This window comes from Chiloscyllium plagiosum, unplaced genomic scaffold (assembly GCF_037043375.1).
Source record: "Chiloscyllium plagiosum isolate Xiang-an unplaced genomic scaffold, Cpla_swu_hap1 HiC_scaffold_43, whole genome shotgun sequence".
NCBI classification, from domain to species: Eukaryota; Metazoa; Chordata; class Chondrichthyes; order Orectolobiformes; family Hemiscylliidae; genus Chiloscyllium; species Chiloscyllium plagiosum.
Window position 1 is genome coordinate 18239012 of NW_028270181.1, and position 24603 is coordinate 18263614.

General features: G+C 40.4%; 1 protein-coding gene and 1 pseudogene across 2 annotated transcripts in view; both read left to right on the forward strand.

Annotated features, from left to right (window-relative positions):
• samd8b (sterile alpha motif domain containing 8b) overlaps positions 1 to 24603 on the forward strand; it is a 66387-nt gene that overhangs the window by 8359 nt on the left and 33425 nt on the right. The gene's annotated exons all lie outside the window — the stretch shown is intronic.
• LOC122545219 (large ribosomal subunit protein eL6 pseudogene) lies at positions 1559 to 2416 on the forward strand (annotated as a pseudogene).

The window sequence follows — 24603 nt, forward strand, 5'->3', positions numbered from 1 at the left end:
GTGGGCATGATCTATATGAACTTCAGTAAGACGTTCAACAAGGTTCCCCATGGGAGACTGGTTGGCAAGGTTAGATCTCATGGAATACAGGGAGTACTAGCCATTTGGATACAGAGCTGGCTCAAAGGTAGAAGGCAGAGGGTGGTGGAGGGTTGCTTTTCAGACTGGAGGCCTGTGACCAGTGGTGTGCCACAAGGATCACTGCTGGGTCCACTACTGTTCATCATTTATATAAATGATTTGGATGTGAACAAAGGAGGTATAGTTAGTAAGTTTGCAGAGGATACTAAAATTGGAGGTGTGGTGGACAGGGAAGAAGGTTACTTCAGAGTACAATGGGATCTTGATCAGATGGGCCAATGGGCTGAGGAGTGGCAGATGGAGTTTAATTCAGATAAACGCAAGGTGGTACATTTTGGGAAAGCAAATCTTAATGATAAGGTCCTAGGGAGTGTTCCTGAACAAAGAGACCTTGGAGTGCAGGTTCATAGCTCCTTGAAAGTAGAGTTGCAAGTAGATAGGATAGTGAAGAAGGCGTTTGGTATGCTTTCCTTTATTGGTCAGAGCATTGAGTGTAGGAGTTGGGAGGTCATGTTGAGGCTGTGCAGAAGTTGGTTAGTCCACTTTTGGAATATTGCGTGCAATTCTGGTCTCCAATGTTGTGAAACCTGAAAGGGTTCCAAAAAGATTTACAAAGATGTTGCCAGGGTTGGAGGATTTGAGCTATAAGGAGGGGCTGAATAGACTGGGACTGTTTTCCCTGGAGCGTCAAAGGCTGAGGGCTGACCTCATTGAAGTTTATAAAATTGCGAGGGGCATGGATAGGATAAATAGACAATGTCTTTTCCCTAGGGTGGGGGAATCCAGAAGGAGAGGGCATAGGTTTAGGGTGAGAGGGGAAAGATATAAAAGGGACCTAAGGGGCAACTTTTTCACCAGACGGTAGTACATTTATGGAATGAGCTGCCAGAGGAAGTCGTAGTGGCTGGTACAATTACAACATTTAAAAGGTGTCTGGATGGGTGTATGGATAGGAACAGTTTAGAGGGATATGGACCAAGTGCTGGCAAATGGGACTAGATTAGGTTGGGATATCTAGTTGGCATGGATGAGTTGGACCAAGGGGTCTGTATCCGTGCTGTACATCTCTGTGATGCTATGACTCTCTGATTATAGGTGATCTTTAACCTCAACTCCAGTTTCTTGTCCACTCTCCGTGTTCCTTGATTCCCTAACAGACATTAATCTGTCTATCTAGCATTAAATAGACATGGTACTATGGGACCATGGTAGATATTCCCACTAGCATTAAATAGACACAGACATAGAAGTTGGAAGAAGATGTATGCTATTTTGTCCCTTGAGCCTGCCATCCTGCTATTCAGAAAATTATGGCTGATCTGTTTGCATTTGGGATTCCATATCCCTGTGCACCCCCAAATTACCTTTGAATCACTTACCTCACAAGACTAGAGTCATAGAGATGTACAGCATGGAAGCAGACCTCTTGGTCCACTTCGTCCATGCCGAGGATATACTTCTGTTTTGAAAACATTCAATGACGCTGTTTTCAACACCAGAGACCCAGGGAATGTTCTGGGTACCTGGATTTGAATCCCACCATGGGAGTTGGTGGAATTTGAATTCAGTGACAGGTGAAGGAGAGAAGGAACCGCTGGTGGAAAAGACAAAGAAACGAAATAAACCACGTCACCCTGTGGCTTGGGACCATGGTAGATATTCCCACTCTGCCGTGTATGCAAGGAGAACCATGTCCAAGTAAAAATACAGAGCTCCTAGGTCAGTGAGAAGATGTTGAAGGAAAATACCCCTTTTTCAATTACCAAGCTTGTTCGTTACCAAAAATGGTGGTAACCATGTCATCAAAATCGGCAAAATGCCACGCTATAACCACTCTGAAAAGATGTCCTTTACAAAAGGAGTAGCTATGATAACAAACCTTTCAGAGAGCACAAAAGGCACCTTCATGTATCCGTCACCCAGGGACTATATGCTTACTGCTTTCCATAGGTGCAAGTGTGTGATCTTTTTGAAGCAGTTTAATTGTGCCCTATTGCTTGTCACTGGTCCTCTGGCTCTCAACCATGCCCCACTGCAGGGAGTTCACTAGAAATTTGTCATTGCAACATCTATAAAGATTCAACTGTCAGGAGTAAAAATTTCCACACACCTGACTGACTCCTACTTCAAGAAGAAGCAGCTGCATAGACCCAAACACTAGGAGGGTGGCATTTTTAATACTGAGAAAGAGAAATGTCAATGAACGCAATAGTGGACGAAAGTCCAGAAGACAGAAATTCTGCCTATTATTAAGAAGACTGCACAACTCCATGGCTACCTCCATTCCATGTTCTATTTGTCTAAGTGCGTTTATCCACATAAAATAATCTTTTGAGCATGTTGTAAAGAGATACACTTATTAAAATTGGGCTTTCAGCAAATAAAATCTGGAATTAGGGTCTAATGATGACATGAAACAATTGTTGATTTTCAGAAAAACCTGTCTGGTTCACTAATATCCTTTTGGGATGGAAACTGACATCCTCATCAGGTCTGGCCTACATGTGACGCCAGACCCATAACAATACTCTTTTCACAATTATAGATGGAAATAAATACTGGCCTGGCCAGTGATGTCCACGAATGAATAAAAAAAAACTTGAGGCAGAGATTTCCAAAGTGCACAAACCTCTGAAAGAATAAAATTCTCCTCACCCTAGTTCTTAAAGAGGACCATTAGTCTTTCAGCAGTTCCATGTCTCTTCGTCAAGACTGACTTGGACCTTATGTAATTCAATTAAGTCATCCCTCACTCTTCTACACTCCAGTGAAAGTAGCAGTCTTTAAAACCTTTCCTCATAAGATAATCCATTTAGCAATCCACTATACCTCTTCTGAATTGCTTCCAATTCTTCCTTACATAAGGAGACCAAAACTGTACTCAGTGGACTGAAACACAAACAGAAATTGCTGGAAGACTGAACACATCTGGCAGCATCTATGGAGAGAAAACAGAGTTAACGTTTCAGATTCAGTGATCTTCCTTCAAAACTGAGCACAGTTTAACAATAGAGCATCATCAAGTCCCTGGGGCTGGGAATTATAATAAAATCACCATCCTTTGAGTGAAAAAAATCTCTTTATATCTCAGTTCCTCATCCTCAATCTGTGTCCCCTTTCCAATTTCCATAGTACAGGAAATAACCTTTCAGTGTCTTTGATTCTTGCCCTGTCGAATCTTTGAATGAGCTTTACACTCTTCTCACTTCTGAAAATATAGAGCTAGTTTACTCAAACTTCCACCATCAGAACAACCCTGTTACTCTGTCAATCAGTCTAACAAACTTTGCTGTGTTATCTCCAGCCTTCTCAGTCATACTTATGCGAAATGGTGTCTGTTACACATAGTTAATTAACTTTGGGTAGTACAATGGCTCAGTGGTTAGTGCTGCTGCTTGGCAATGCCAGGGATCTGGGTTTGATTCCACCTTGGGTGACTGTGTGGAGTTTGCATATTCTCCCCGTGTCCGCAAGGGTTTCCTCTGGGTGCTCCGGCTTCCTCTCATTGAAACCTGTAACCCATTTTAAAAGATTAAAAGTCTTAACAGCAACCTAGGTTTGTTCAATATATCGTATCAGTTGCATAACACACTATGATCTTGTGCTATAAGTTCTGTGTCTTATGATCCTGCCCCATGAGCTACCTGATGAAGGACCAGTGTTCCGAAAGCTAGTCCTTCCATATAAAGCTGTTGGACCATAACCTGGTGTTGTGTGATTTTGAACTTAGTCCATTGATGTGCAGTTTGGGTTGATTGGCCATGCTAAATTGCCCATTGTGTCCAGTGATGTGCAAAGCTAGTTGGATTAGCCATGAGAAATGTAAGGTTGGAGGAATAGGGGAGAAGGATGGGTCTGAGTGGGATGCTTTTTGGAGGGTTAATGTGGTCTCAATGGGCCGAATGGCCTGCTTCCATACTGGAGGGATTCTTTGATATGATTAAACAAAGAGAAAGAATGCTAGAGAAACTCTGGTTTGGCAGCATTTATGGCGAAAATAATGGTTAACATTTCAAGTCTGGTATGATGACTCTTAATCTGCTGAGTTTCACCAGCTCTCTGTTTGTTTCAGAGAGTTAGACCGAAGGGTCTGTTTCCATGCTGTACATCTCTTTGACTCTATGACTCCATATCTAGCATCTGCAGTATTTTGCTTTTATTTAACTAATTTAGTGCTCATTTCAATTTCTTCCAATTTTCACATTCAGAAAATAGGAATTTTATGAAGACTATAAATAAGATTTTGGGGGATTTTTAGTTGAGTGATAAGGACTATCCTGTGTGGTCCTTTAAAAATAAAGTTCAGTTTCCTTCAATTACTTCAAATTGGTTCTCATTGTTTAATATTTTGTTTTAGGAATTATAGGAACAGGAGTAGGTCATTGAGCCTGTCTTGCTATTCAATACAATATGGCTAGTCAAACACTTCAGTGCCTTTTACCCACTCCATTCCCGTAACTCTGCACGCCACTGGTAATCAGAAAGCTATCGATCTCTACCTTAAACATACTGAAGGACTGAGCTTCCATAATCCTCTGTGCTAGAGAATTCCAAAGATTTGCAACTCTGAGTTTAAAAATAATTCCTCATCTTGGACCAAATGGCATTCTCTTTATTTTTAAATTGTACCCTCTGTTAAGTATTCCTGATAGCTTGCTGTACCTGAATGTTAGCTTTCTGTGACTCATTGACAAGGACATCCTTTGTACAGATGTACTTTCCAACCTCTTACCATTTAAGAAGTACTCTGCATATCTGTTTCTCTGACCAAAGTGGATAACTCCCCTATTAATCTCTGCCTGAGCTTCTCATCTGTGATGTGACCAGTTCTCTATCTGTATAGCTGTCTTCCTTGTGGATGTATAATAGTGACTCCAGTTGCTGTTCAAGCTTTGAAACCTGGAGCTTAAGCTCATGTGTCTGGTGACACTTCCTGCAGATTTGTTTGTCTGGGGCGCATTGACTTCAAACGTACCGCAGGGTATGATCTCCACTTGGCTCTTCTGACCTGCCATCTTGCAAATCTTAAAAAAACTAATTGTTGCCTTTCAAGGAAGTACAGCCTTATTATGAAAATTCAACAAGCAATTTCTCCAAAAAACAGAAAAAGTCTACAAACTTAAAGACACAGTAAATACCCAACTTTTACTTTAAAGATGGGAGCTATTGACCAAACCTATTCTCCAATCAATTGATTTATCTGCATTTGTTAGGTCACGCCACCATTGATCTCAGTACAGGTAAACCTCTTGATCAATGCCTTATTTCCCCTGCTGCTCACATCTCGCTCTGGCGATCTGTCTCAGTCCCACTCCAGTGAAGTCTCCCTCACTCTGTGCAGCTTACTCAGGAGAAGGCCAATGAATGACAGTCCACTATAAGCAACTTGAACAGCAACTGGAGTCACTATTATACATCCACAAGGAAGACAGCTATACAGATAGAGAACTGGTCACATCACAGATGAGAAGCTCAGGCAGAGATCAATAGAAGTTATCCACTTTGGTCGGAGAAACAGATATGCAGAGTACTTCTTAAATGGTAAGAGGTTGGAAAGTACATCTGTACAAAGGATGTCCTTGTCAATGAGTCACTGAACCTTAGACTGCTCAGCCACACTAGTAGTAGATTTGAACTGTTACTCCTGGGAAAAATATATTGTTTATAAATAAAAACAAAACATTTATTATAAATTAAAATGCAGGCATACCTTGTGTTTGCTGCCGTACAGAATTACAGGGGACGAAAGAGTAAAGGTTCAAGATTGATGTCCTATTAGTTCCAAAGACCTGAGCAACTAAGTAACAGTTCAGCTGTTCAGTTGCAATTCCACAGGAAGAAGCCATTTGAACTTCTTGAGTTAACACCTTAGAGACATTTTCCGAGAATACAGATATTACCTGTTGACCTGTGGATGTTAGGGGAGCTTGATGCAAACAGGGGAAATACTTAATACTTGCTTGGTGAGCTTCAAAGTGATTATAAAATATGATTGAAATTGAAAAGTATATCCAATTCAGCTATTGTTCTAGAGCTAGCAGAAAGACAAAGCAAAAGTCAGCAAGATCTTGTTCTCCTCAAATAAAATAATGGTAAGGTTCATTTATTTTTAAATTGTATCCCCTGTTAAGTATTCCTAATAGTTTGCTGTGCCTGAATGTAACATTTTATTACAGTTAGTGTAGTGTATTCTTTATACCTTTATTCTAAGATGTAGGAGCTAAATTCTGTGTATCTAATTATCATTTGCTTCTGTGTACTTTTCTAATTGCAAGAAACAATAATCTGTTAATAAATCAATACAGTAACTACATTTTTAACTTTGTCATTTCTCAGGCAAGGAATTCTTTGAAGTCAAAGTACACAAATTTGTTTATTGCTGGACTTAGTGACTCAGATATTGAGTATGTAATGTGTGAGGGCTCATGAACTGTATGGTCTCTTCTGCTGTGAGTGACTAGTTACAGTTAACGTAGCCTGTTAATAAATTTGCACTATTTCCACAGATTGTAGTAACTGAATCCATTCGAAGGCAAAGAGAGAGAATGGGCAGATCTCCAAATAGTGTGATAGACTTTACTGATGTAAACTACTTCACAGGCTAAGTTATACTATAGAACTTTTATTAATTAGCTAAGAGGTTCAAGAAGTCCAACTTGTACAATTTGATTTGTGGAATGGAAAGATTGTTACTTCTTTGCACTGTTCAGTTGAACTTTTGAAAATGGAAGTCAACATTTGGGAGATTAGAGGACTCTTCCAGGGACTTTGGACCAGATTGCTAAATATTGTTGATACTGAAATTTGTCGTCAAAAGTTTTAGCAATGCCCTGAATGCACTCACCATCTTGCAATTGTACTGAATTCCAGCTTGAGCTATGGTGGGATTGCAGCTTATAACAGGAGTATGTGACTCACTGTCAAATGATTCTTATTCTCCAGGGAAACACACTGGGATGTTGGACTATATTGAATGTGCTATAGAAGTACAAGTTGTTTGGTACCTTTTCAAACATTTTCTAAAAATCAAAATCCATTGGTTCTCCTTCATCCATTCTGCTAATTAAAATTTCATAGCCTCACTCAGATTCATCAAGCATGATTTTCTTCTAATAAATCCATGTAGGCTGTAGCAGATTTATGATTTTATAAGTGCCTTCCTTATTCATAATAGCAACTAGTATTTTCCCTGTTACTTATGTCATACCAATTGATCTATAGTTCCCTATTTTCCATTTGTTCTTAGGCTTGCTACCTTTCCATCCATGGGTAGAAAGATATTGAGTATGTAAGGCAAACTCTAGGTATGTAATGTGTGAGGGTTCATGGTCTCTTTTACTGTGAGTGACGAGTCACAGGTAACTTAGCCTATTATAAAATTCGGTGAATGCTCAATGATCAAGACTACTGCATCCACTCTGTGTAGCCATTTCTTTCAAAATTGTAGGATAAAGACAATCAGAGATCCAGTTGATTTTAGTCCAATTAATTTCTTCAATACTTACTTTGTTCTAATATTAATTCTGTCAGTTCCTCATTCTCACCTGACCCTTGGTTCCCCATTTTTCTAGAATGTTGAAATGGAGTTTGACAGATCAACTTGAGGTTTCTGAGCTTGTAATTAGAGGACAGACAGAGGAGATTCAATGGCTCTATCATATTCGGATTTTTACTGTGAAGTTGCATGCAAAGTATATGCCTAATGTCTCTGTTCTTTCTTTATTTCCGTTCTGATTTCTCCTCCCTTTCCTTATAGGGGACACATGGTTACTTTTGCTGATCTGTACCTTTTTATATGTTTACACAGCTATCATAATTTTCTTTGTCTCTCACTAGTTTACTCACATTTGTTTCTTTTCTTTATCAATTTATTGCTGAATTCTGGAATTCTCTAAATCCTTAAGTTTATTATTTTTCTGATAATATTGCAAAGCTTTTCCTTATAATATTGCTATCTTAGGTTTTCGGCCACAGTTGAATCACTTTTTGACTGAAGGGATTTTATTCATTAATTGTATGTAAGTTCATTGTAAATACTAAATTATTTCTTTAACTGGACAAATGAGCTGAATTACAGAGGTGAGGTGAGAGTGACATTCCTGGACATTTGACTGAGTATGGCATTAAGGAGCCCTGGCAAAACTGGAATCAATGGGGGCAAATACTACGCTGGTTAGAGTTATATCTGGCACAAAGGAAGTGGTTGTGGTTGTAGATGGTCAGTCATTTCGGCTCCAGGACATCTCTGCAGGAGTCCCTTGGGGGTAGTGTCCTAGGCCCAACAACTTCAGCTGCTTTATCAATGACCTCCCTCTGTCATAAGATCAGAAGTGGGGATGTTCGCCGATGATTGTACAGTGTTCAACACCATTTGCGACTTCTCAGATACTGAAGCAGTCCATACTCAAATCCAACAAGATCTGGATAATATCCAGGCTTTGGGCTGACAAGTGGCAAGTAACATTGATGCCACACAAATGCCAGACAATGACCAGAGACACTTGAACCACCGCCCCTTAACATTCAGCGGTATTGCAATCACTGAATCCCCCACTGTCAACATCCTTGGGGTTACCATTGACCAGACATTCAACTAGACTTACCACATAAACACAGCGTCTACAAGAGCAGGTCAGAGACTAGGGATACTGCGGTGAGTAGCTCACCTCCTGACGCCCCAAAGTCTGTCCACCATCTACAAGGCACAAGTCAGGAGTTGGATGGAATACTCTAATTTGCCTTGATGGGTGCAGCTCCAACAACACTCAAGAAGCTTGACACCATCCAGGACAAAGCTACCTGCTTGACCAGCACCACATCTACAAATATTCAGTCCCTCCACCACTGGCGTTCAGTAGCAGCTGTGTGTACTATCTACAAGATGTATTGCAGAAATTCACCAAAGATCCTTCAACAGCACTTTCCAAACCCATGATCACTTCCATCTAGAAAGACAGGTGCAGCAGGTACTTGGGAACACCACCACCTGCAAGTTCCCCTCCAAGCCATTCACTGTCCTGACTTGGACATATACTGCAATTCCTTCACAGTCGTTGGCTCAAAATCCTGGAATTCCCTCCCTACTGGCATTGTGGATAAACACACAGCAAGTGGACTGCAATGATTCAAGAAGGCAGCTCACCACCACTTCTCAAGGGCAAATAGGGAATGGGCTATCAATGCTAGCCAGCCAGCGACACCCAAGCCCTGCAAATGTTTCCCAAGCTGTTGTAGCTGACCTGTCCTTTCTACCTACATTGTTTACACTTTTTCTGATTTAAACTTAGCCTGATTTAAACTTTTCTGATTTTTCTTAGCCTTAAACTTAATTAAATCTATCTCTGCCTTGATATTGTAATGAAAGATGAGAGAGATTTATATTAGACTTTTTTAATGGTTCAGATTCCAGAGTAATGGTATATGAGTGTTCTTCTGTGTTTATGAAGGGGTTTGAAATATAATTAGGTCAGACTTTATGGAACCATGACTCCTGGAGTGTTAAAGGAAGTTTGTTTGCAATGTGGGATTTTTTTGAACTGTGGGAGTTCGACTGGAGAGAGAAAATATTAAGACCTTGGCAGATGTGAGAATGAGCAAGTTCTAAAAGAAATAGTTCAAAACCTTTTGGGTCGTTCAGTGGGACCTGAGTGAGACCTCATGGCGGAGATGAATGGCATAGTGATATTGGACAAGGTCACCAGATACTTGGGCAATCAACATTCCCTTTAATTTCTTTTCTGCTGTGCAGACCTCTGAAGTCCTTATGTGACTGCAATTGGTGCATGGAACCTCCTGGCTTCTTAGGTGGAATGTTTCAAGTAATATTCTAGGAACCTGGGTTCAAATCCCACTGCAGTATATGATGTAATTTGAATGCAATGAAATCTGGAATTAAAATTCTAATGATGACTATGAAACTATTGTCAGTTATTGTAAAAACCCACCTGCAAAGCAGGTCAAAGGCTAGAAATCCTTCATTGAGTAATCATCCACAAGATACAAGTCAGGAGTATGATTGAATGTTCCCCACTTGTCTGGATGGGTGCAGCTTCAACAGTTGCAACTTGACACCATCCAGAACAAAACAACCCTCTTGATTGGCACCACCATCACAAACACTCATTCCTTCTATGACCATTGCTCAGTAGCAGCTTGTACATTTACAAGATACACAGCAGGAATTCATTAGAGCCGCTTCAACAGCGAATTCCAAACCCATAACCACTGCTATGTAGAACGGCAAGGGCATCAGATACACCATCATCTGCAAGCTCCTTTCCAAGCCAGTCGCTATTCTGACTTGAAAATATATCGTCATTCTTTCAATGTTATTAAAATGCTGGTTTTCCCTCCCTAACAGCATTGTAGAGGTACTGACGGCAAGTGGACTCCAGCCATTCAAGAAGACAGTTGATGTCCTCTTCTGCAGGGGAGTTAGGGATGGGCAATAAATGCTGGTTCTGCAAGCGACATCCGCATCCCAAGAAAGAATAAAAAATGTCTGATGCAAGTATAATCTCTCCTAGAAAAGGAGACTGTGCAGAGTAATTAATTAAATAAGGTACTTCAGTGAAAGGATGAGGTTTTGAAACTTTCATGCCAGGACTATTTAGTTAGATCTCTGCAGATTATGAAAAGACTAAGAAAGTCAAAATCTCTGATGTCACTTGCCAAAAGAAATAACCCACAGGACTGGAACTGAAAAGAAGCAGTTAAATTCTATAGATTTGATGGGGAAAAATGTCTCTGCTTAGAGTAACTGGAAAGTGATGATGTTGGGGAATATATGGGATTATGCTTTGCTCTGTGCTCTCAACCTGTTTTATATTGAGCAAGCTTATTTTGATTTTGCACAATAAACTTCTATTTTGTTGAATCTGTATAAAGATTAAATATGTTCATGATTACTGTACAGTGTTATGTCTGATACACACATCTCAATTTTCCAATATAGGCTTTAGCTGACCCAAAACTATTGTTGGGGTGCTTTGGACTACTTCCAATAGTGCTTTCTGGCACTTGTTTTCTCTCTCAATACCACCTCAAATTGATTCTATATTTTGTTTTACAAAGCTAAGATTATCTTTTATTATCAGGCTATCCTCATTGCTACTTCGCCAGTTTTACATATCCCTCCTTTTACAAAAACAAATTTGCAGCAATATTTAACAGGAGAAAATGAGGACTGCAGGTGCTGGACATCAGAGTCAAAAAGTGTGGTGCTGGAAAAGCACAGCCGATCAGGCAGCATCTGAGGACCAGGGGAGATGGCATTTCGACCATGAGCTTTTCAATCAGGAATGAGCCTTATGAAGAGCTCATGCCTGAAACCTTGATTCTCCTCCTCCTCAGATGCTGCTTGACTGGCTGTGCATTTCCAGCACCACACTTTTTAACTTGAATATTTAACTCTAATCAGCACTCATTCTAAAACCATGTCTCTGAAACAATGAACAGATTAAATCCTTTTACTTCTATCTGTGCTCTTGATCCTTTTATTTTGAGTGCTTCGTGCAATGTGTATGGTACTGTTAACTTAAATCTTTTTGTTTTCCCATGATGTCACCTTCATTGCTAGTACCCTGTTATTACCTTTGTTCAGCTTCTTGATCTATTGTTTATATTTAACAAAACCATAACTCTGCCCTGTAGCCTTGACATTTCTCTCAGCATTTTGAATTTGCCCTTCTTGAATGCTCCACTACCCCTTCATTGGTGCCATTCTAGTTTAAGTGGATCCATATCAATTGAACAGATTAATCTTTGCTCAGTTTAGCAGGATTTGAAAATCCTGTGAACCACATTAAACTGATTCTTTGCTAGTTTGCACACGGTTTAAGTAACATTTTAAAGACTATTACCTATGAGGTTTTTTGCTTTAATTTTGACCCTACTTCAGAGACCTATTTCTACTCACTGTCATTGCCTTCTGCTTGGGTCTTGAGAACTGAATCCTTCCTGTCTCTCTTCAAATACTTCATCCACGAGGAGATGTTCTTGGTCCTGAGACTGGACAGACTACGCAACCCTGAGAACTGTTCAATCATGGCAGAATACTGTATCTATTCCCTTGACCTTGCGGTGTCCTAGCGTAACACATTCCTTTTCACTCCATGTATGGCCTTCTTCACCACATGGCCATTCTGTCATCCATCCTTCAGATTTTTCCCTGATCTGTGCAGGTAGTAAGAATCTTATACCTATTGAATAAAGGCAACTGCTGAGGGTTCTCCAGCATTGTACCTGAGATTTCCCTATCAGCATGATTCTCAGTCACATTCTAACGTCAGCACTTGACCTCAGGGGAGTGACTGGCACCTGCATTGAAGTAATCAGGTAACTTTTTCCTTCCTTAATGCCATGCAGTGTCTGCACTATAGATATTCATATACCTGTTCATACATGTTATGACACACCCCTGGAACAGGTGTGACTGTCAAAGTACTGACTTACACTCCAGGGGACATTACTGAGATAGGTAATCAGCAATGTCATAATGAGGGTAATTTATTCTGTTGCAAAATTGATTTATTTGGACTTGTGATGTTTGTGATTAGATGCTTAGCTAATTTCACTGAACCAAATCCTTGTGATGTTTGTGATTAATCTAGTTTCTTAAAATCTTTATGAATGTCGACATTACACCTGTACGGAATGGAATGAGTCCATATTTTTATTAATTGACGATGTGAGCACCTTCCAGAACTGGAGTAGCTGGACCCATTTCTCTTGTTGAAGACTGGTGTCCAATCACTCTTTAAGGTGTTAATTCAAGCTACCATAACTTGTATTGATGGCTTGTACCCATTCTGTGCTTAGTGATGTGGTGGAGCTCATTAACCAGTACTAGAGAGGGCACAAGTGATCTGTGAATCGGGAATTGTTAGGCAGAAGGTGTGGGCTTGGCTGTAAGTTGGAGAAAGTTGCAGTTATTTTGAAACAAGGATTTCAAAATCCTCTTCCATCTTTGGGGTTTCCTTAAAGCTTATCTTGAGAGGTGAATAGAGTATGATAACCTCTTTAAGTATGCGTGGAATGTTATTTCTGAATTCATTTTTTGTGAAAAATTATTGCTGGGTAAGTGTGTTGGAAAAACCAGTGTAGTCGGATATTGTGTATACATTGGGCCTGAAAGATTTTAAGTCAAGTCCATTTGGTTGTTTGCCAAGGAAAGAGTCTTGTGTTTCTGTTAAATTCCTAATGTTTGCGGTAAATGTTTGGTCAAAGTGACCTGCGTTCATCGACCTTTATCAACTTTTTCCAGTCATGTACACTGTATTCAAAATAAATTATTATAATCCACTATGTCAACCTGGGCCTGCGACCAAGAGAACAACAAACTCCTCTTTTGCCTGAGGGATTAAATCCTTTATGAACTAATAGCCAGAGGTTGTGTTTTTAAATTCATTAGTTAAATACTGTTTAAGTTTACTTGAGCAGTCAGCTGTCATGAAGAGCTCCAGTGTTTGAGAAGAGAAAATACAACCTGTACAATATGCTTTTTGTTTGATGAAATGCTGTTAATTCTAGGTACGGAGCAGTATCTATCTTGAAATGCATGGTTGCACATGAAAAGGCATTGGCCAGTAAAGTAATATTTTTTAAAGGCATTTCCTTTTAATTAAAGAAAGTGCAGTCTTTTTTTTAATCTATACAAGCATTCCACGGTTTTGTTCTTTGACATATTAAAAGTATGTTACTTTAATCAATCTCAAAAAGATTAGGATAGGTACTGAAATAATTTGGAAGGAAAATGGGATGATTTATTAAAGTAGGATGAAGTGCAAAAGTAGGGAAGTTTTGCTGCAGCTATGCTAAGCATCAGTGAGATCAGAACTAGAGTATTGTGCATCATCAATCTCCTTACTTAAAAGGGATATACGTTCATTGGAAGTGGCAGACAGAAGATTCTTAGTACTATAGAATCCCTACATTGTGGAAGCAGGTCATTCCGCTCATTGAGTTCACACCAATCCTCTGAAGAGCATCCTATCCAGACCCACACCCTATCCTATCCCTGTAATCCTGTATTTACCGTGGCTAATTCACCTAGCCAGCACATCCCTGGATGCTACAGGCAATTTAGCATGGCACCTAACATAGAATCATAGAGTCATACAGCATGGAGACAGACTCTTTAGTCCAACAAGTCCATGCCGAATGTAATCCCAAACAAAACTAGTCCCATCTGCCTGCTCCAGGCCCACATCCCTCCAAACCTTTCCTATTCATGTACCTATCCAGATGTCTTTTAAACATTGTAATTGTATCCAAATCCACCACTTGCTCGGGAAGTTCATTCCACATGCAAACCATCCTCTGTGTAAAAATAATTTGCCCCTCATCTCTTTTTTTAAATGTCTCTCTCACCTTAAAAGTGTGCTCCCAAGTCTTGAAATCCCCCATCCTAAGGAAAAGACAACCCCTCATTATTTTATAAACTTCTTTCAGGTCACCTCTCAACCTCCTGCACTCCAGTGACAAAACTCCCAGCCTATCCAGCCTTTTGTTATAATTCAAACCTTGCACACCTGGCAACATCCTGGTAAGTCTCTTCTGAACCCTCTCCAGCTTAATAATATCCTTCCTATAAAAAGGCGACCAGAACTAGACACAGTATTCCAGAAAAGGCCTCACCAATGTCCTGTACAACCTCAACTTGACATCTCAAAGGATTGAGCAATGAAGGCAAGCATGCCAAACGCCTTTTTAACCACCCTGTCTATATGTGACGCAAATTTCGAAGAAGTATTTACTTGCGCCCTTTGCTCCCTCTGTTCTAAAACAATACCCAAGGTATTTGTTATACTTTAAAACATTTTTTTGTAACTTTAGGTGTAGTCACTTCATTACAGACACATAAACGTGTTTAGCTGTGATCTCATGAGTCTATAGAAAGCAATTTAGTGTGATAGCTTTTTGTATACAGAAATATATATACGTGAATGTCAATATTGTTTGAAAAAAAACAATTATTGCTAAATTATACCTGCTGTCTTGTGCCTGTTTAAATTTGATTGATTTGATTTATAATTGTCACATGTACCTCGATACAGTGAAAACGTTTTGCATGCAGTGCAAGCAGATCAGTACTGTTGAGTCGAGGAAATTAATGCTTTCCTTTTGTGTTTCAGTTTATGCTTAGTGCAGAAATAATAATTGCTGTGGACTATGATATATTGTACTAGTTCTACTTCTGTACAAGTCTATGTACCAGCACACTCGGGTGATTCTTGGGATGGAGGTATTGTTTTGAAAGGAGAGGTTAAGCACATTGAGTCTATAATCATTAGAGTACAGAAGAATGAGAGGTGATTTTATTGAAGCATGTGAGATTCTCAGGAGGCTTGACTAGGTAGATCCTGAGAGGATCTTCCCTCATGGGAAATCTAGAACTTCGGGTCACCATTGAAAAATGAGAAGATAGGGAGAAATTTCTTCTCTCAAGGTTGTTCATGTTAGGAATTCTTTTCTACAGAGAGTGGTAGAGGTAGGATCATTTAATACATTCAATATTTTCGTCTGCAAGGAAGTTCAACGTTGTGGGGAACAGACAGGATAGTGGAACTAAGGCTGCAATCAGATCAGCCATGATCTTATTAATAGGCTAAATAACATATGCCTGCTCCTAATCCTTATGATTTACCATTATTAATCAATAGCAACCATTACCTATTAGCAGGGCTTCAGGTTCTGACTGTGTCCAGTGAAGCAGGCTGTGAGGCTGTTAATAAATGCTTTGGGAAGTTACAGTAACTCTAATTAGAAAAAAAATTAAATATGATATTTGCCAAAGTTGTGACTCTGTACCAATTTAAGCCAACTTTGAATTGTCAAATCCTGTAAGTAATGTACAAATTCGACTAGAAAGTCTTTGGATAACTCTGCCAACATGGCATATGTTGAACGGCATGTTCCAAAATCATAAAAATGGAACAAATTAGAAGTGCTTTTGTTCAACCTTTAAAATTAGAGCTATCAGAGTTGCTGGTTCAGCTTCTTAAAGTGATTTATTGTGTTAATATACTGTTAGTACAAAATGTGTGGAATTCCACTCTGTGAGACCTAATAAAATAAGGCTAGTGGCTTCAACCTGCAGTTTATCCCTGTTGTGTTGTCAAGTCATGGAATCACAGCACAGAATCAGGTCCTTCAGTCCAATTATGCCGACCATAATCCCAAACTAAACTAGCACATCTACCTGTTCTTGCCCATATCCCTCAAAATATTTCTTAATCATGAACTTACTCAAATGTCTTTTAAATGTGTTGTAACTGTACCTGCATCCTCTGGAAGTTCATTCCAAACATCCACCACTCTGTGTTTTAATAAAAATTTCCCCCATAATCTTTTTTAAATCTTTATCCTCTCACCTTAAAAATATGCCCCAGTCTTGAAATCTAGGGAAAGGACACCTGCCTTTCATCTTATCTAAACCCCTCATGAGTTTATCAACCTGTATAAGATCATCCCTCAATCTCCTATGCTCCAGTGAAAAAGTCTCAGCCTCTCCTTTTTAACTTAAACCCTCTATTCCCAGCAACATCCTGGTAAATCTCTTCTGAACCCTCTCCAGCTTAATAATATCCTTCCAATAACACGGCACCTAGACTGGATACAATACTTCAGAAGAGGCCTCGCCAATATCCTGTGCAACCTCAATATAATGTCCCAACTCCTTATACTCGAGATGCCTAAGAAGGCAAGCATGCTTCTTAACCACTCTATCTATATGTGACACAAACTTCCAAGAACCCCTTGGTCTGTCTGTTCTAGAACATTACCCAAGGCCCTAATTTTTAATTGTATATGTCCTGTGCTTGTGTGTCTTACCAGAACGCAGTAGCTCACATTTATCCAAATTAAGCTCCCATCTGTCACTGTGCAGCCCATTGGCCCAATTGATCAAGATCTTCTTGTAATTTTAGATAATCTTCTTCACTATCCACTATAACTATCAACTTTAGCATCATTCGCAAACTTACTAACCATGCTATCCCTACTCTCCTCTAAATCATTTATATAAATAACAAAGCTGAAAAATGTGTTGCTGGAAAAGCGCAGCAGGTCAGGCAGCATCCAAGGAGCAGGAGAATCGACGTTTCGGGCATAAGCCCTTCTTCAGGAATGAGGAAGGTGTGCCAAGCAGGCTAAGATAAAAGGTAACCCCCAGAGAGGGGGTGGGGGCAGAGAGGTCGGGAAGAAGATTGCAGGTCAAGAAGGTGGTACTGAGTCCTAAGGTTGGGACTAAGATAAGCTGGGGGGAGGGGAAATGAGGAAGCTGGAGAAATCTGAATTCATCTCTTGTGGTTGGAGGGTTCCCAGGCAGAAGATGAGGCGCTCTTCCTCCAGGTGTCTTGTTGCCATGGTCTGGCGATGGAGGAGGCCAAGGACCTGCACGCCCTTGGTGGAGTGGGAGGGGGAGTTAAAGTGTTCAGCCACGGGGCGGTTGAGTCGGACTCAGCACCGCCTTCTTGACCTGCAATCATCTTCCCGACCTCTCCTCCCCCACCCCCTCTCCGGCCTATCACCCTCACCTTAACCTCCTTCCACCTATTGCATTCCCAACGCCCCTCCTCCCTACCTTTTATCTTAGCCTGCTTGGCACCCCTTCCTCATTCCTGAAGGAGGGCTTCTGCCCAAAACGTCGATTCTCCTGCTCCTTGGATGCTGCCTGACCTGCTGCGCTTTTCCAGCAACACATTTTTCATCTCTGATCTCCAGCATCTGCAGTCCTCACTTTCTTCTATATAAATAACAAACAAAAGTGGACCCAACACCGATCTCTGTGAAACACCACAGGTCACAGGCCTCAAGTCTAAAAAGCTACCCATCACTATCACTCCCTATCTCCTACCATTAAGCCAACTTTGTATCCAATTGGCAAGCTCTCCCAGAATCACATGTGATCTAATTTTACTAATTTGTCTACAGTATGGAATCTTGTCAAATGCTTTACTAAAGTCCAGATAAACAACTCTATCCTCATCAGTCTTCTTGGTTGCTTCCTCAAAAAACACAATCAAACTTGTGAGATACGATTTTCCTTACACAAAGCCCTGCTGATTATCCCTAATCATCTTTTGCCTCTCCAACTGCATATAAATCCTGTCTTTCAGAATCACCTCCAACAACTTACCCACAACCAAGGTCAGACTCTGTCTCCAGGCTACTCCTTACACCACTTCTTAAACAAAGGCACAACATTAGCCACTCTCCAGTCATCTGGCACCTTATCCGTAGTTATAGATGGTACAAATATTTCTGCAAGGGGCCCCGCAATTTCCTCCATGACTTCCCACAATGTCCTGGGATACGTTAGATCAGGTCTCAGAGATTTATCCACCTTTATATTTTCTACGACCGTCAGCACTTCCTCTTTTTTGTATTGTGAATTGTTTTCAAAACATCAATATTTATTTCCTTGAGTTCTTTAGTCTCTATTCCTTTCTCCACAATAAAAACTGACACCCTTCCCAACTACTTGTGGAATTCTGATGGTTTAGTGTTGTGAACACAGTGTTTGTAGTTCATGAATGTTGATTTTGGCTGCAGTAGGCATATTCATGCATTGGCCAAATCGATCAGTATTCTAGGATCATCATGAAGAGTAAGGATAGTCTCTAACTTTTCTTTATCTGTCTGTCAAATTTATACTTCTTGCGCACCCTCGTATGCAAAGAGCTCATGTGCATTTTTTTGATTATCAAGATTATCTGTTCATTTCCTCCACTGTAGCTCTGTTATTCCTTGCCCAATGTATCAACCAACTTCAAGGAATTTCCTTAAGCCTTTGTCTTTCTCCAGTTTCTCACCTGTTTTCCTTTGTCCTCTTTTCTGATGAGGGTGTTCAGTTGTGTAGCTGGAGTATTGTTCTGGACAATAGTAAGTGAGAAGAGATGTGGTGGAGGTTCAAACCCTGAAGGATCTGTACAAAATAGATAGAGGAAAACTATTCCAATGGCAGAAGCATCAAGAACCAGAATAAGTCACAGAAAAATGCCATTGGACTGAGTGCTGTGAGAATGATCGCTTAAGTCCAGAAATTTGAAAAGTCAGGGGATTTGTTGCCTAAAAGAGGGAGCCAGAGAGATTGAGACTGAAAGCTGAAGCAAAGGCGGATGATTTTGGTGTGCAGCTGGGTGACTGGTGAGTTTTAAATTTTACCTTCCAAACTAGGGAGGTATAGGTAATTTATTAAATTTATAGCATAACTAGTTGTACTTAACAATAAAATTACGAATAACTGGATGAAGGTTTGCTCGCTGAGCTGCAAGGTTCATTTTCAGACGTTTCATCATCATACTAGGTAACATCATCAGTGAGCTTCCAGATGAAGCACTGGTGGCATGGCCCACTTTCTATTTATGTATTTAGGTTTCCTTGGGTTGGTGACGTCATTTCCTGTGGTAATGTCATTTCCTGTTCTTTTTCTCAGGGGGTAGTAAATGGTATCCAAGTCAATTTGTTTGTTGTAAGAGTTCCAGTTAGAATGCAATGCTTCTAGGAATTCTCGTGCGTGTCTCTGTTTGGCTTGTTTGATGGATGTGTTGTCCCAGTCGAAGTGGTGTCCTTCCTCATCTGTATGTAAGGATACTATGAGGGTGGGTCATGTCTTTTTGTGGCTAGTTGATGTTCATGTATCCTGGTGGTTCGTTTTCTGCCTGTTTGTCCAATGTACTGTTTGTTACAGTTCTTGCAAGGTATTTTGTAAATGACATAAGTTTTGCTTGTGTCTGTATAGGGTCTTTCAAGTTCATTAGCTGCCGTTTTAGTGTGTTGGTAGGTTTGTGGGCTACCATGATGCCAAGAGGTCTGAGTAGTCTGGCCGTCATTTTTGAGATGGCTTTGATGTAGGGGAGAGTGGCTAGGGTTTTTGAACCTGTTTTGTCTGCTCTTTGGGATTTGTTGCTGAGAAATTGGTGGACTGTGTTCATTGGATACCCGTTCTTTTTGAATACACTATATGGTTGACTTTGTTCTACATAGTTCCTCTGTGCTGCAGTGTGTTGTGCCTCGTTGAAATAATGTTCTAATGCAGCTTTGTTTGTGAGTATTGGGATGATTGCTTCTGTAGTTCAGTATTTAGTTCGTATGTGTTTTTCTGTAGATGCAGGTTTGAAGTTCCCCATAGGCTGTTCGCTCTGCTATGGCATCTAGAAATGGCAGTTTTTGTTGTTTTCCTCCTCTTTAGTGAATTTTATGCCAATAAGGGTATTATTGAAGGTTTCCTCTAACTTGTTTTGTTTAGTGATGACAAAGGTGTCATCCACATAGCGGACTCAAAGTTTGGGTTGGATGGTTGGCAGAGCTGTCTGTTCATGTCTATGCATTACTGCCTCTGCTATGAAATCTGATATCTGAGATCCCATGTGTGTTCCATTGGTTTGTCTGTAGCTTTTGTTGTTGAAGGTGAAGTGGGTGGTAAGACATAGGTCCACGAGCTTGATGACATTGTCCTTGCTGATGAAGTTGGTGGCGTTTGGTGGATGTGTCTTTGGTTCTTCTAATAGTGTAGACAGTGTTTCCTTGGCCAGGTTAATGTTGATGGATGTGAACAGGGCTGTTATGTCAAAGGAGACCATTATTTCATCCTCTTCTATCTTGGTGTCCTTGATGGCCTTCAGGAATTCTTGGGTCGAGTGGATGGAGTGGCGTGAGTCTACTACCAAGTGTTTTAGTCTGTAGTGTAGCTCCTTGGCCAATCCATAATTTGGTGTTCCAGGTAGTGAGACTATGGCTCTGAGGGGGGCTCCTAGTTTGTGAATCTTGGGTAATCCAGAGAAGCACAGTGTGTTGGATCCATTTGGTTTCATTTTTTTGGAAGTCAGTCGTATTTATTTTTCCAGATTTCTGAAGTTTTTTGAGTAGGACAGTGATTCGGTTCTCTAGTTGTGGGGTCGGGTCTGTTGCCACTTATTGTTAAGTTTGGTATCTGCAAGTAGTGTGTTCGCTTTCTCAATGTAGTCTCTTTGACTTAAAATAACTGTCAAGTGTCCTTTGTCTGCAGGTAGGATAATAATGTTTTTCTCTTTTTTTTGTCTTTCTAGCACATCCCTTTCTTGTGCATAGAGTGTGTTTCCTTTCTTTTTCCTGCTTAATGTTGGTGCAAAACAGGCAGTAAACTAACCACCAGGATACATGAACATAAACTAGCCACAAAAAGACATAGAGTCATAGAGATGTACAGCATGGAAACGGACCCTTCGGTCCAACCCGTCCATGCTGACCAGATATCCCAACCCAATCTAGTCCCACCTGCCAGCACCCGGCCCATATCCCTCCAAATCTTTCCTATTCACATACCCATCCAAATGCCTTTTAAATGTTGTAATTGTACCAGCCTCCACTACTTCCTCTGGTAGCTCATTCTTGCACATACCACCCTCTGTGTGAAAAAGTTGCCCCTTAGGACCGTTTTATATCTTTCCCCTCTCATTCTAAAACTATGTCCTCTAATTTCTGGACTCCCCAGCCCCAAGGAAAAGAGTTCGTCTACTTATCCTATCCACATGGTCCACTCTCACTAGTATCCTTGCATACAGATGAGGAAGGACACCACTTCAACTGGGACAACACATCCATCCTAGGACAAGCCAAACAGAGACACGCACGAGAATTCCTAGAAGCATGGCATTCCAACCAGAACCCTATCAACAAACGCATTGACTTGGATTCCATTTACCATCCCCTGAGAAAAAGAACAGAAAATGACATTACCACAGGAAATGACATCACCAACCCAAGAAAACCTAAACACATAAGTAGAAAGCGGGCCATGCCACCAGTGCTTCATCTGGAGGCTCACTGATACTGTTACCTAGTATGGTGACGAAACATCTGAAAATGAACCTTCCAGCTGAGCAAGCAAACCTTCATCCAGAACCTCAATCTGAACTTCTCAAAACACGATTACAAATAACTGTTAAGTGGTATTCTAAGCTTAAAATCAAATTAGTTCAGTGCTATCTAACTAGAGATACCAGTACAGGTGATTTGTTGCAGCTGTAGTGCAAGGAAACTGATGAATACGAGTATATTCCACAGCCATTTTATCAACAGTAAGCCTGCAGCTTGAGGAACTTCAACTCAGTATTAACGAGCCTGAATAATCTTTAGACTCTGCAATGCGTCGGGTAGGGAGCAAATTATCTGGACACTCCATTCAAGAAGGCACTTTACCCCTTGGGCTAGGTATTTCAGATCTGATCTGAGTTCATGGATATGAGGGTGAGATAGTAAGATATGGAGTTGCAGAAGGTAGCAATGGAAGAGACTCACCCTTTGCAATTGTCCAGCAGAATTCAAACTACTTCCAGCTTTTGTATGGAAGAGCAGGGACTGCACTAAGGAAGAGTAAGCTGATCATAGCTCACTCTGCCCACCCCCATTCATTGAGATGGAGGGAGCAGAAAGGAATGTAGTAGTAGGGAACAGATATAGTTAAGGCAATCGTCACTTTTTCTTCTTCATCGGAGCTCACAAGTCCAGAAGGCTTTGTGCCTGCCTGTGACGAGGTAAAGGACATCTCAGGGTGGTGAGATCCTTGGAGAAGGAGTGGAACATTACAGTTGATGTGAACCATGTGGGTGCAAGCAAGGTAAGACTAAGCAAGAGGCTCTGCTGAGGGAGTCTGAGCAGCTAGGGATAAATTAAAAAGCAGAACCTTAAAAGTAACAATCTCTGAATTACTACTTGGGCCATGAATGAATTGGCCGAGGTTAAGTAAGAGTAAAAAGTTAAATATGTAGCTCAAAAATTATTCTGGGAAAAGTAGGTTTTGAGTCATGGGACGCTAGCTGGAGTAAAAGAGCTTTTACTTGAGCAACAATTGGGTTGGTAGATGAATCATAAATGAAACTTTTCAACCAGTTTTATTGTTCCTGTTACAAAACTGCAAAGTTCTGAATCAAAGCTTCCAATGACCTCCACTATAGTCTTGTATATTGGCGATTTCTTCCATGCTCTTCGAGTGCAGTTCTGTTCCAACTTTGCCTATTCAAGCATGTTATGGATCAGACCAGACTCCCCTCAAAAATTTCACGAAGGTAGCCGAGCCCTAATTTTTTCTTATTTTAAAGGCACGTGTGAAGTGGGTATTCCAGGTGTGATGCAGCTGGTCAAACCGCACGACTTTAAGCAAAACAAAATTTGTTTAAACGCTACAGTTGAAACACAAACAAAGGAAAATGGAATTTAGAGTAACTTAACTATTGGAAAAATTAATTGTTGCAATACAGTAACTATTACTAATTAACTGTTCCAATACAACAGCATCCCATAAACATAGTTAAAAATCACACAACACCATGTTGAACAACCACCTGATAAAGGAGCAGCACTCTGAAAGCTAGTGCTTCCAATTAAACCTGTTGGACTATAACCTGGTGTATTGTGATTTTTAACTTTGGACACCCTAGTCCAACACCGGCATCTCCAAATCACGATCCCATAAACACACCCCTTGGCAAAAAAGTAAATTGAAACACAGGTTCTTACATGCAGGAGGGAGCAACATCCAGAGAGAGATTTCAGAGAATGTCAGTGTAATTCTTTACTGAAGCTTGCAACTCTTCTGGGCTCGCACATCTTGTAATTGCTGCAGCTAAACAAAAAAACTAGAAAGCCTGAACTGGGAGAACTTCCATTGTTAAACTGTTTAAAAAAATACAAAGATCTCTTAAAACCTAGACTCTTTGGCACCTCTACCTTGCAAACCTCTCTCCAAAAAAAAAGTCAAAAATAACCTTTGTAAAGTGAGACCATTGTCACAAGCAACAAGTCTCTTCCTTCCCTGGGATGTTACCTCTGGAGTCACTTCAGGATTTATGTTTGGATTTGCTTATTCCTCCTCTCTGTGTTCCCTCATATTCCAAGTGTTTGGTCACCCCTTATAATATATCCTTGTTGTCTCGATACCCAGTTTTTTCTGATTGCACTTTATAAAATTTAGATCAGAGTGGTGCTGGAAAAGCACAGAAGGTCAGGCAGCATCCGAGGAGCAGGAAAATCGACATTTCGGGCAAAAGCCCTTCATCCATTCCTGATGAAGGGCTTTTGCCTGAAACGTCGATTTTCCGGCTCCTCGGATGCTGCCTGACCTGCTGTGCTTTTCCAGCACCACTCTGGTTTCCAGCATCTGCAGTCCTCACTTTTGCTTGCACTTTATAAAGTGCTTGCTGAGTAAATACTATTGAGGCCAAAATGTTCGAAAGAAATACAGAACTTTTTTGTACAGGAGATGAGTACATTCCAAAAGCAAAGTAGTGAATGCTGTATAAGCTCACTTCGAACATTTAAAGCCATGAGGAGAGGTCATTCTCTTACTGCTTGCAATTGCTTGACTGTTAATAGAGAACATAATGTAAATTGGTTCTCAAAATGAAAGTAAATTTCCTGCAGTGAAAATTCTGTCATGTACCTTAACATCTTCGCAGTTTATTCATGTCATTTGTTATTGATTGGCCATTCAAGCAATGAAATTAAAGGCTTGCATCATCATCTGCAAATCAGTAGAACATT